General features: G+C 48.7%; 1 pseudogene; it reads left to right on the top strand.

The window, feature by feature from the left end:
- The first annotated feature begins 9,450 nt into the window (after positions 1–9,450).
- LOC101440979 (SH2B adapter protein 1 pseudogene) lies at positions 9,451–11,570 on the top strand (annotated as a pseudogene).
- The last annotated feature ends 1,762 nt before the right edge of the window (positions 11,571–13,332 follow it).

The raw sequence follows: 13,332 nt of genomic DNA on the forward strand, positions 1-13,332 counted from the left end.
CAACACAGGAGGCACCTTGAGTGGCACAGCACTCCTTGCAAGCATCAGCACTGCGCGTGGGTCAGCTCACCACACAGGCCAGGAGGCCCTGGGTACCAAACTCTGGACCTCCTGTATGGTAGGCGGATGCTCTATCAGTTGAGCCACATCTGCTTCACCATTTAACTGTTTTATGAGGACAATTCTTTTACATTGGTGCATTAACAACACTATCTTCCGTCACTATTTCCAAACTTTTATCATCGTTCTAAACCAAAACTCATATTCATTTAGCAATAACTCCCCATTCCCCTCGCCTGTCACTTCTTTTAACTTAGGCTTTCTGCCTCTAAGAATTTGTTTATTTTAAATGTTTCATATATGAGAAATCATACAATATTTGTCCTTTTGTGTCTGTCTACAAGGTTCAGCCATGTTATAGCATATTTTGGCACATCTCTTCTTTTTACAGCTGAGTAATATTCTTTTGTATGGATATAGCACATTTTGTTTATCTACTCATCTGTTCATGAACACTTGGATTGCTTTACCTTTTGGCTAGTCTGAATAATGCTGCAATGAACACTGGTGTGCAAACATCTGTCTGAATCCCTGCTTTTATTTTTTTACTTTTTAAAAGATTTATTTCTCCCCACCTCCTTGTTTGCATTTGCTTTGCCTGTTTGTTGTACACTGTTCTTCTCTTGTTAGGAGGCACTGGGACTTGAACCTGGGACCTCCGATGCAAGAGGGAGATGCCTAATCGCCTGAGCCACCTCTGCTCCCTGCTTTGTTGCATCTCTCCTTGTGTTTCCTTGCTGTACCTCTTGACTGAGTCATCTCACTGCCTCATCTTGCTGCATCAGCTAGCCATACCAGCCTGTCGTGTCACCTTGCCATCTTGCTTGTCCTTTCCAGGAGGCACTGGGAATCGAACCTCACTCTCCCATGTGGTAGGCAGGAGCCCAGTTGCCTGAGTTCCCCAAGTTGCTTTTAATTCTTTCGGGTATATACCTAGGAAAGGAGTTGCAAGATCACATGGAATTCTATGTTTAACTTTCTGAAGAATCACCAAACTGTTTTGCACAAGGCTGCACTATTTTCCATTTCCACCCACAATGTTCAAGGGTTATACTGCCTCTCTACATCTTCAACATTGTTATTTTCAGGTTTTAACATAGTATCCATCCTGCAGATGTGAAGTGGTATGTCATTGTAGTTTTAATTTGCATTTTTCCAATGGCTAATGATGCTGAGGAACTTTTCATATACTTACTGGCCATTTGAATTCTACCTTTGAAGAAATGTCTATTCAAATCCTTGGACCATTTTTTATACTTGGTTGTTTTTGTTGTTGAATTTTAGGAGTTATTTTAATATATTCTGGATATGAAACCTTTACTGGATATATGGTTTCCAAATATTTTTTCCATTCTATTATTGGCTGTCTTTCCATTTTCTTGCTAATGTCCTTTGATACACAAAAGTTTTACATTTTGATGAAGTCCTATATATATCTATACTTTTCTTTGGTTGCTCGTGCTTTTGGTGTAAAATCCAAAAACCCATTGTCTTCTACAAGGACCTGAAGATATTTTCTTATGTTTTCTTGTAAGACCCGTATAGTAAATTAACCCATATTTTGGTATTTTATCCATTTGGGATAAATTTTTTTATATGGTGAAAGGGGTCCACATTCATTCTTTTTTTTCTCCCTTCTCCTTTAGAACAGTTTTATTGATGAACAATTGACATATAACAAATTTCACATAGTAGGTGCCTGTTGATAAGCTTTCACATATGCATACATCCTTGAAAAATCACCAAAATCAATATAATAAACATATTCATTATTCCCAAAAGATTCCTGTTATGTCCCTGATACTTTTCTTGTTCTTCCCCATCCCCAGGCAACCACTGATCTATTTATTGACATTATAGATTAGTCTGCATTTTCCAGGATTTAATAAAAATTGAATTGTATAATTTGTACTTCTTTTGACTTTTTAAAAGCAAATCAGGTGGCGGACTTGGCCCAGTGGTTAGGGTGTCCATCTACCACATGGGAGGTCCGCGGTTCAGAGCCTGGGCCTCCTTGACCCGTGTGGAGCTGGCCCATGTGCAGTGCTGATGCGTGCAAGGAGTGCCCTGCCACGCAGGGGTGTCCCCCGTGTAGGGGAGAGCCCCACGCATAAGGAGTGCGCCCTGTAAGGAGGGTCACCCAGCGTGAAAGAAAGTGCAGTCTGCCGAGGAATGGTGCCGCACACACAGAGAGCTGACACAGCAAGATGACGCAACACAAAGAAACACAGATTCCCATGCCACTGACAACAACAGAAGTGGACAAAAAAGAAGACGCAGCAAATAGACACAGAGAACAGACAACCAGGGTGGGCAGGGGGAGAGGGGGAACGGAAGAGAAATAAATAAATCTTTTAAAAAAACAAAAAAAAAATCAATTTTATTGATACATATTAATAAAACATACAATCCATTCATAGTGTACAGTCAATGGCATTTGCTATAATCACATACTTGTGCATTTATCACTTCAATCATTATTAGAGCATTTTCATTATTTCAATATAAAAATAATAAAAAAACAAAAAAATTCACCACTTTTCAATATCTCTATGCTTCCCCTTCTGTACACAGCTGCTCTTTCTGGCTATTCTTGCAAATTTATTTTTTAAAGCAGTTTTATTGAGACATATTCACTATACTATACAAACTATCCAAAGTATATAATCAATGGCTTTTAGTATAATCGCAATATTGTACATTCATCTCCACAAAAAATTTTAAAACAATTTCATTACTCCAAAAAGAAAAACTCAGGGAAGTGGATGTGGCTCAAGTGATAAGGCCTCTGCCTACCATATAGGAGGACCTGGGTTTGATCCCTGGGGCCTCCTGGTGAAAAACAAGAGAAAGTGTGCCTGTGCGGTGAGCCAGCGCCTGTGTGGTGAGCCTAATGCCTGCATGGTGAGCCAAGTGTCCACACAGTGAGCCGAGTGCCCGCCTGGCAAGCTGAGCCTGCACGAGTGATCACATGGCGAGCCAGTGCCCGTGTGGTGAGCCAGTGCCTGCAAGGTGAGTCAAGTGCCCAAGCAGCAAGCCGAGTGCCCGCACAAGTGAGTCACGCAGCAAGATGATGACACAAGAAAAGAGAGACAAGGGGAAAAGTCAAGGGGAAGCACAGCAGAGACCAGGAATTTAAGTGGTGCAATTGACAGGGAACCTCTCTCCACATCAGAGGTCCCCAGGATCGAGTCTTGGTGAATCCTAGAGGAGAAAGATGAGAAGAGAAGACAAAAAGAGAAATAGATAACAGAAGATCATACAGCGAATGGTCACAGACAGCAAGAAGAGCAGGGTGGGCGAGGGGGAGGGGAAGGGAAAGAAAAGTAAGAGTACTTTAAAAAAAAAGAAAAACTTCATACCCTTTAGCAGTCACTTCTCAAACCCATCCTTCCCCAGCCCTACATAACCAATAATCTAATTTTATTTACATTTTATAAAAATGGAATCATACATATGTATTATTCTGTCTGGTTTCTTTCACTCAGCTGTTTTTTTTTTTTTTTTTTTTGTCTGATATTAACATCTTGTGGTATTAACATATATTAGTTTGGTTTCAAAGAAAAACGGTCCTAAATAGGCAATTTTACTCATTCATATTTCACATGAGGTTTCACTATGCTATACAGTCCTATGGTATATTTTTTAGCTTTCCTTTTTGTAACATACATGACCTTAGACTTTCCCTTTAAAGCACTGTCATACCCATATGCTAGTTACAAACATTATGCTGTACTTTCACCTTTTCTATTTATTTCCAATGATTGATACATATCTTTTTTACCAATCCTATACAAGTTAACACTCAGCTTTCCATTCTCTAACCTCTAATTTCTGGTGACTCATATTCAAGTTACTAACTCCATGAGATTACACAATATAGTTAGTTCATAATAGTGCAATCAGACCATATTTGTTCTTTGTGTCTGGCTTGCTTCACTCAAAATAATGTCCTCTGGGGGCATCCATGTTGCCATATGCTTTATGACTTCAAATCTTCTTGCAGCTGCATAATATTCCACTATGTGTATACACCACAATTTGTTTACCCATTCATCAGTTGATGGACACCTGAATTGTTTCCGACTTTTGGCAATTGTGAAAACACCACTATGAACATTCGTATCCAGATATCCATCCATGCCACTGCTCTCAGTTCTGGGCATATACCCAGTAGTGGAATTTCTGGGACAGTGAAAAATTCTTCCCTATCTTTTTTCTTTTTTTAGAATGCTTTTGGCTATTCTGGTGCACATTCATATATGCCCTTAATGTACTGAGAAATTTTCCTTCTATTCTTATCTTTTGAAGTGTGTTCATCAAGAAAGGATGCTGGATTTTGTCGAATGTCTTCTCTGCATTGATCGAGATGATCATGTTTTTTTTCCCTTCAATTTGTTAATTTTTTTGAGAATTTTTGCATCTATGTTCATTACAGAGATTGGACTGTAATTTTCTTTTCCTCTATCTTTAAAATCTGGCTTTGGTATCAGAGGGATGTTGGCATCATAAAATGTGCTGGGTAATTATCCCTTCTCTTGAATTTTTTGGAAGAATTTAAACAGCATTGGTGTTTATTATTTTCGAAATGCTTGGTAGAATTCACCTGTGAAGCCATCTGATCCTGGACTTTTCTTTGTTGGGAGATTTTTGATGACTGATTTAATTTCTTTAAATGTGACTGGTTTGTTAAGTTCTTATATTTCATGTAATGTCCATGTTGGGTTATTTGTGGATTTCTAGGAATTTGTCTATTTCATCTAGGTTGTCTAGTTTGTTGGCATACAGTTTCTCATAATATCCTCTGTATTATAGTCAGCTAAAGGGATGCTCATGCAAAAACACCAGAAATCTGTTGGCTTTTTTCGGACTACAGATAACAGTAATATTTTAATGTTTGTTGGCTTTTATAAAGGGTATTTATTGGGGGTAGAAGCTTACAGTTACCAAGCCATAAAGCGTAAGTTACCTCCCTCACTAGTCTATTTCCACGTGTTGGAACAAGATGGCTGCCATCTGCATGGGTTCAGGCTTTCTGGGTTCCTCTCTTCCAGGGGTTTGCCTCTCTCTGGTCTCTGCTGCTGCAAACTGTCGGGTGAAAGCTCATCATTCTTCCCAGGGCTTTCTCTCTTTCCTTATGACCACGCTCCTCTGTGTGCTTACTTCCTGGGGCTCCAGTTTAAGACTCCAACCTTCCTTCTCTGTGATGTGGTTACTCTGTGAGTCCCTGCCCACCAATGGAGCAGGGATGCAATGTCTTACTGAAGTGGCCCAATCAAAGTCTTAATCATTATTTAATCAAGTAAAAGTAAAACTTCTGAATCCAATACATTCTAATATGCCCAGAGGAAAAGGTCATCTTACAAACATAATCTAGTATTTCTTTTTGGAATTCATCAAAATCAAAGTGCTACTTCCTCTTATGATCCTTTTTATTTATGGGGTCAGTCATAACTTCCCCCCTTTCATTTCTGATTTTATTTCATTGCATCTTCTCCCTTTTTTTTCTTCTTTAAAAAATTTACTATCTTTTTTTTTTTTTTTTTTAAAGATAAAGAGATCACACAAAATCTTTTTTGTTAGTCTAGTGAGGGGGTTGTTAATTTTATTGATCTTCTCAAAGAACCAGTTTTGGCCTTGTTGATTTTCTCTATTTTTTTTTGTTGTTGTTGTTCTCAATGTCATTTGTTTCTGCTCAAATTTTTATTATTACTTTGTTTCTGCTTGCCTTGGGAAGGATTTGCTGTTCTTTTTTCTAGTTTCTCAAACTGTTTAGTTAGATCTTTGATTTCAGCTCTTTCATTTTTTAATATAGGCATTTAGGGCTATAAATTTTCTGCTCAGCACTGCTTCAGCTGTATCCCATAAGTTTTGGTTAAGTTGTGTTCTCATTTTCATTCAATATATTTACTAATTTCACTTCCAATTTCTTCTTTGACTCACTGATTTTTTAGGAGTGTGTCGTTCAGCCTCTACACATTTGTGAATTTCTCCCTTTCCCATTTATTATTCATTCCCAGTTTCATTCCATTATGATTTGAGATGGTGCTTTGTGTAATTTCAGTCTCTTTATATTTATTGAGACCTGCCTTGTGACTTAACATGTTGTTTATTCTGGAGAAAGAGCCAGGAGCATTTGAGAAGAATGTATAACCTGCTGATTTGGGATGCAATGTTCTATATATGTCTGTTAGGTCTAGCTTGTTTATCATATTGTTCCAGTTCTCTGTTTCCTGGTTGCTCTTCTGTTTAGTTCTACCTAATTATTTGAGTGGTGTGTTGGCGTCTCCAACTATTATTGTAGAGATGTTGGGGCAACCTGGTTAGATACATAGATATTTATGACCGTTACTTCTTCCTAGTGGATTGTACCTTATGTTAGTATATACTGGCTTTCTATAGCTTATAATTTTCCTTTGCATTTAAAGTCCATATATTAGTATAGCTATATTAGTATAGCTACCCCTGCTTTTTTTGGTTACTGTTTGTATGGACTATCTTTTTCCAACCTTCCATTTTCATCCAGTTTGTATCCCCGGGTCTAATTATTGGTTGGCAATTTTTCTCTTTCAGTATCCTAATTGTACCATATCACTGTCTTCTCACTTCTGCGGTCACCCCTCGGGCTGAAGTGTGGTTTGCTGGCCTGGCGGGGGAGCGGCCGCGGTAGGCCTAATTCCAAGCCGCTGCCCCCATAATAGGGTGGCTGGTCGGACTCACCACCACCCCTGAAGGGAGCTCGGCATGGGCGCAGAGTGCCCTCGGGTCTCCCCTTCTCGGCGGCCATGCTTCCGCGGCCGCCCCTCCTCCCAGATAGTGCCACACGATGCCTTATGAGGCAACACCCTTCTTCTTTCTCCCTGCACAGGCGCAGGGCGGAAAACTCCAGTCTGCCCTTCCCCCCTCCCCGACAGCAGCAACAGCCAGGCGCAAGGCGGGAAACTCAAGTCTGCCCTCTACCGCAGCAACAGCAGCCACCAATCCCTAAACCCTGCCACTTCCCCCAGCAACAGCAACAGCCAATCCCTAACCACCACCCCTCCCCCATCCAGTACCTCCCACTGACCTTTCTCCGGCAACCAATCAGAACAGGGCGTGGCTTTGACCAATCAGCCTTCCCCAGCCCCTATAAAACTGTTGCCTCTCCCTCAATAAAGTTGGACTTGCGTGTTTACCTTGTCTCCGCGGTAGTTCTTCTGCCGTGCGCCCTCCAGTCCTGAGAGCCCCCGACAAGGGCCTGGCCTCCCTTGTCCCCAGTTCGTCACCTGCTTCTCCAGGCGACCCCCTTGTCGCCGGCTTTGCCGGGCAACCCCGTCAGCCGAACCGCGCAACCCCTGTGAGACCGACCCCTCGTCTGCTGTAGGACCGACCCCTCGTCCCAAGCGGGACCGACCCCTCGTCCCAAGCTGGACCGACCCCTCGTCCGCAGCCAGACCCCACCTCTACCGACCGAGCAAACCGTCGCAGCTGGCGCCCAACGTGGGGCCGAGCAACCCCACCACAGCCTCACTCCATAACCTGGCGGCCCCCCCCTCCTCTCTTCTCACCGTGGGGCTTCTCTCGTGCAACATTGCTGCTACCTGAGCCTTGGCTACCTCATATGATCCACAGCAGTCTGGGAGAATCGCTGGATGGCTTTCTCCTTCCATGTCGGGGGCTTATACTGACCCGCTATGATTAAGAGGAGCCTTGGATTTCTCGGGAGCGCATGCTTGCACGTCTGAAGTAACCCTACCACAGCCCTATGCCCTCCTCTCTTCTCACCCCTATCTTTTCGCTCTGCATTGCTGCTCCTGAACCTTGGTGACCTCATACGATCCACGGCGGTCTGGGAGAATCGCTGGATGGCTTTCTCCTTCCATGTCGGGGGCTTATACCGACCCGCTATGATTAAGAGGCGCTAATAAAACTCTCAGGAGCACGTGCCTGAGCACATCCACCCCTGCCTTCACCTCTGCCTCCTCCCCTCCGCGCTTGCTCCCCTTTGCCTTGCTCCACTGCTCGTTGTTCCGCCTTCCCCTCGTCGGGGCCTTCTTTTGGCCCGCGACCACCGTCGGGGTCCCATCAGCTCCGACCCCTCGTCTCACCGCGCACCTCAGCTCCCATCATTGCGCTCTCAAGGTAAGGGCCCCTTCTCTTATCGGCTCCAAAAGGCCATTAGCAATGGGTAACATCCTTTCTGCTAAGCAAGGCCCGCAAGCTCGGGCTCTCGCCGGTCTCCTAGACACTCACCGGTGTAAGATCTCTTTGAAACAGCTCCAAGTATATTGGGACCTTCTTCTCCCCTTTAATCTGTGGCTTACCACGTGTCAGCTTTGGGATCCGGATATCTATACTCGCCTTATAGATAGGGTCACTTCTGCTGTGGAGCAGGAAGGTAAAAGATTCCCTCCTGGCTTATTACCGGTGCTTTTTACCATCCGCTCCTGCCTTCAAGGCGCCCCTACCATCGACTCCCTCCGGCCGCGCCACCGCCACCACCGTGATTGTCAGGACGGCAACTTTAACCGGGATCCTGATCGGGATCCTGATGCCGGCTCCGACTCCGACTCTGAGTCGCTTGTCGAGCGCCTTAATAACGCGCTCGAGGGAAACGGACTTTGGCCCAGTGGTTAGGGCGTCTGTCTACCACATGGGAGGTCCACGGTTCAAACCCCGGGCCTCCTTGACCCGTGTGGAGCTGGCCATGCAGCAGTGCTGATGCGCGCAAAGAGTGCCGTGCCACGCAAGGGTGTCCCCCGCGTGGGGGAGCCCCACGCGCAAGGAGTGCGCCCGTGAGGAAAGCCGCCCAGCATGAAAAGAAAGTGCAGCCTGCCCAGGAATGGCGCCGCCCACACTTCCCGTGCTGCTGATGACAACAGAAGCGGACAAAGAAACAAGACGCAGCAAATAGACACAGAGAACAGACAACCGGGGGAGAGGGGGAAATTAAATAAATAAATACATCTTTAAAACAAAACAAAAAACAACAAAAAAAACAGCTTTAAAAAAAAAAAATAATGCGCTCGAAAATTGTCCCCCTAAACAGTGTAATCTTGCAGTGTCGAGCGCCGGTGAAGATGGTGAATTTCCGCCTTCTTCCTCGCTCGAAAAGGGGAAGCACTCCCAAGATGGCGGGCTTCCGCCTTCTTCGCCATCCGAAAAGGGGAGGCACTCTCAAGATGGCGGACTTCCGCCTTCTTCCTCGCTCGAAAAGGGGAGGTCCCTTTACCCCTCCTCCCCCCGACGACTTCCTGCCTGGGTGGGCCGGAAGCTCCCTCCCTGCCATTTTACCCCTCCGCGCAGGGCGGTCCAAGGCCATCTTGTAGCCCACGGCCATTTTGTGGCCCGCCGCCATTTCGTAGTACCGCTGGGGACGGCCCGCAGCCATTTTGTAACACCGCATGGGCAATGGCTCCTCTCGCGCCCTCCGCGCCAGCGGCCCCCCCCGGCTCCGCCTCCCCCTGGCAGCCCCCTCCATCCAATCTGTGGCAAGCTGCCCCACGCGCGGCCCCCTATAGCCTATTTTTGGACCCATATTCCTCCCCTGCCAGGCGCGAGTTCTGTGAGTCCCATGCCTGGGCTGCTGCCCTGGACTTTGCCCACCGTTTCCGCCTCTACCTGGCCTCCCACCCCCAATATGCGGGGCTGGGGGCTGAGGCTGCCTTCTCCCGCCGTTTTGCTGAGCTCTTCCTGCAGCATGTTGAAGCTGAGGTGGCCCGGGCCTCTGGCTCCCTCTCACCACCCGTCTTGGCTCCCCTGAGTCCTGGAGCGGAGATCCCACCACGTGACCTGTCCCTTGAGAGCTGCAGGGTGGGTGGGCCCCTGGCTGTGCTGGGCCCTTCTCGGTCATCTGAGGACCTGGCCAGCCCCCTCCCTTCCTCAGTCTCTTCCTCTTCTACGACCTCCTTGAAGCCAAAGCTAAAGAAACGCTTCTCCCTCCGCTCAGTGGGTCACTCCGTCCGCAGTTCAGTCCGTGGAATCCTGCAGTGGCGGGGAACCGTTGACCCACCCTCTCCAGCTGGGCCCCTGGAGACCTCCTCAGGCCCCCCAGTCTTAGGAGGAAACAGCAATTCCAACTCCTCTGGTGGGGCTGGGACCATTGGTAGGGGACTGGTTGGTGACGAGACGTCCCCTGGGGAAAGATGGACTCACCGTTTTGAGAGGCTGAGACTAAGTCGGAGAGGGGGGGCCTTGAAGGATGGAACAGGGATGGTGCAGAGGGAAGAGCTGCTGAGCTTCATGGGGGCTGAAGAAGCAGCCCCTGACCCAGCTGGAGTGAGCCGGGGAGGAGGGGCAACTGGGCCTACCTCAGGGGGAGGAGGGCAACCTCAGTGGCAGAAGTGCCGCTTACTGATTCGGAGTGAAGGAAAAGGAGGAGGAGGAGGAAGTCGCCTGGAGTTCTTTGTACCACCCAAGGCTTCTCGGCCCCGACTCAGCATTCCCTGCTCCACTATAACAGACGTCCGAACGACCACAGCCCTGGAGATGCCTGACTGGGAGAACACATTCGTGGTTAAGGTGGAAGGCCCCTCAGAGTATATCCTGGAGACAGCCGATGCACTACATGTGAAGGTCTGGGTGTCTAATATCCAAAAATGCCTGAGCCCAGGACCTTGCCCTGCCACCAACCCCTGCCCCATGACCCTCCCTCGGGCCTCTGGGACCTCATTCCTTGCAAGGGAGAACACAGACAGCCTGGAGCTGCCCTGCCTGAATCACTCAGAGAGTCTGCCCAGCCAGGATCTGCCGCTGGGACCCAGCGAGAGCAATAACCGCCTGACACAGGGGCCATATGGAAGCCTCTCAGACCGTCCCTCCGCATCCATCTCCCCCAGTTCTGCCTCCATTGCTGCCTCCCATTTTGACTCAATGGAACTGCTTCCCCCAGAATTACCCCCTCGCATCCCCATTGAAGAGAGACCTCCAGCAGGGACAGTGCATCCCCTCTCAGCTCCCTCCCCTCCCCTGGACACTCCAGAAACGGCCACAGGGTCATTTCTGTTCCAGGGAGAGTCAGAGGGAGGTGAGGGGGATCAGCCCCTCTCAGGATATCCTTGGTTCCATGGGATGCTCTCTCAACTCAAGGCTGCCCAGTTAGTGCTGGCAGGAGGTACTGGCTCCCATGGCGTTTTCCTGGTACGTCAGAGATGAGGCAGGGCAAATATGTCCTCACTTTCAACTTCCAGGGCAAGGCCAAGCACCTGCATTTGTCACTGAATGAGGAGGGCCAGTGCCGAGTCCAGCACCTGTGGTTCCAGTCCATTTTCGATATGCTCGAGCATTTCCGGGTGCACCCCATCCCTCTGGAGTCTGGAGGCTCCAGTGATGTTGTCCTTGTCAACTATGTCGTGTCCTCCCAGCGGCAGCAGGGTGAGCAGAGCAGGTCTGCAGGGGAGGAGGTGCCCGTACACCCAGGAAGTGAGGCCGAGAGCAGGCCGAGAGCCCTGCAGAGGTGTGCGAGGGAGATGCGTCAAACCCGCCACCTCTGCAGCGGATGTCCCGCAGGGAACGGCGCCAGATGCGAGTGATCCAGCACCAACTGAGCCAGCTCACCCTCCACCCCGAGAGACAACCATCCAACCCTGAAGTCCGTTCGCTGCTCGCACTCTACCGTCAGTGCAGACGCCGCAACCCTCAACCCTTGCCATGCTGGCGAGCCAATTAACATAGTCTCTCTCCTCCTCATGCTCTCTCTCGCCACCTCTGGCCAAGCTAACCCCTCTCACCAGCCCTTCAATTGGGACACTCGCTCTCTGGCAACAAGAAAGAGTTCTCGCCTATAATATCACCTCAGGTGCCCCGTCCTTCACTGCAAGTGTGTGTGCTCTCGCTAATCAGCAGAGCTGCTGGGGGTCTAAACAACAATATGGCCCCCACAACCACCTTATATCGGGCTTTTACATCTACCCTTCCTCTGCTCGAGGCTGCCACAACCCTGCACATTATTATTGCCCCTCCTGGGGCTGTGTAACCGTGGCATACTGCTGGAGAGGCGCTCCAAACCGGGACCCCTATCTCTCCTTCCGCATCGCAAATACTTCCCAGTGGAACATGATCATCCTCACTGTTAAAGACCCTACTAACACTGCCTGGTTGCAGGGCCGTATGTATGGCATCCGGCTTTACATGTTGAGCTATGATTATGGCGCCTTCTTCATAATAAAAAAGAAATTGCCTGCTCCCACCCCTTCAGTTGCAGTTGGTCCCAACGCAATCATCAACCCTCCCTCTCCTCCTTCTGCTGCGCCGAGGCCAATCATCAATCCTCCTTCTCCTCCCCCACCATCTACCATTCCCTCCTACATAACCTCCAGCAGTCAATCCTCTAATCCCGTCCGTACCCCTCCTACCCCTCTACCCCCACTACAGATCCATAACCCGCTTCTGTCTCTAGTCCAAGCTACCTTTCGTACACTTAACTCCTCCAATTCTAACATTACCGTTAGCTGTTGGCTATGCCTCTCCCCCTCACTTCCTCTCTACGAGGCCATAGCCACCAATGCCTCTTACCAATCTTCTAATAGCAGCAATCCCGCCTCTTGTAATTGGAACCAAACGAAGGTAGGACTGACAATCCAATCTGTCTCTCAAAGCGGGCTTTGCGTCACCAGAATCGGAGGCGCTGTTCACCCCTCCATGAAGACTCTTTGCAACCTTACAGTCACCCCTAACATTGCGGTCACCCCTCGGGCTGAAGCGTGGTTTGCTGGCCTGGCGGGGGAGCGGCCGCGGTAGGCCAAGCCGCTGCCCCCATAATAGGGTGGCTGGTCGAACTCACCGCCACCCCTGAAGGAAGCTCGGCATGGGCGCAGAGTGCCCTCGGGTCTCCCCTTCTCGGCAGCCATGCTTCCGCGGCCGCCCCTCCTCCCGGATGGCGCCACACAATGCCTTCTTTCTCCCTGCGCAGGCGCAGGGCGGAAAATTCCAGTCTGCCCTTTTCCCCTCCCCCGACAGCAGCAACAGCCAGGTGTGGGCGGAAAAATCCAGCCCGCCCTTTTCCCCTCCCCCAACAGCAGCAACAGCCAGGCGTAGGCGGAAAAATCCAGCCCGCCCTTTTCCCCTCCCCCGACAGCAGCAACAGCCAGGCGTGGGCGGGAAACTCAAGTCTGCCCTCCACCCCAGCAACAGCAGCCACCAATCCCTAAACCCTGCCCCTTCCCCCAGCAACAGCGACAGCCAATCCCTAACCAACACCCCTCCCCCGTCCAGTACCGCCCACTGACCTTTTGCCGGCAACCAATCAGAACAGGGCGTGGCTTCGACCAATCAGCCTTCCCCAGCCCCTATAAA

The sequence above is a fragment of the Dasypus novemcinctus genome, chromosome 10, assembly GCF_030445035.2.
Source record: "Dasypus novemcinctus isolate mDasNov1 chromosome 10, mDasNov1.1.hap2, whole genome shotgun sequence".
NCBI lineage: Eukaryota > Metazoa > Chordata > Mammalia > Cingulata > Dasypodidae > Dasypus > Dasypus novemcinctus.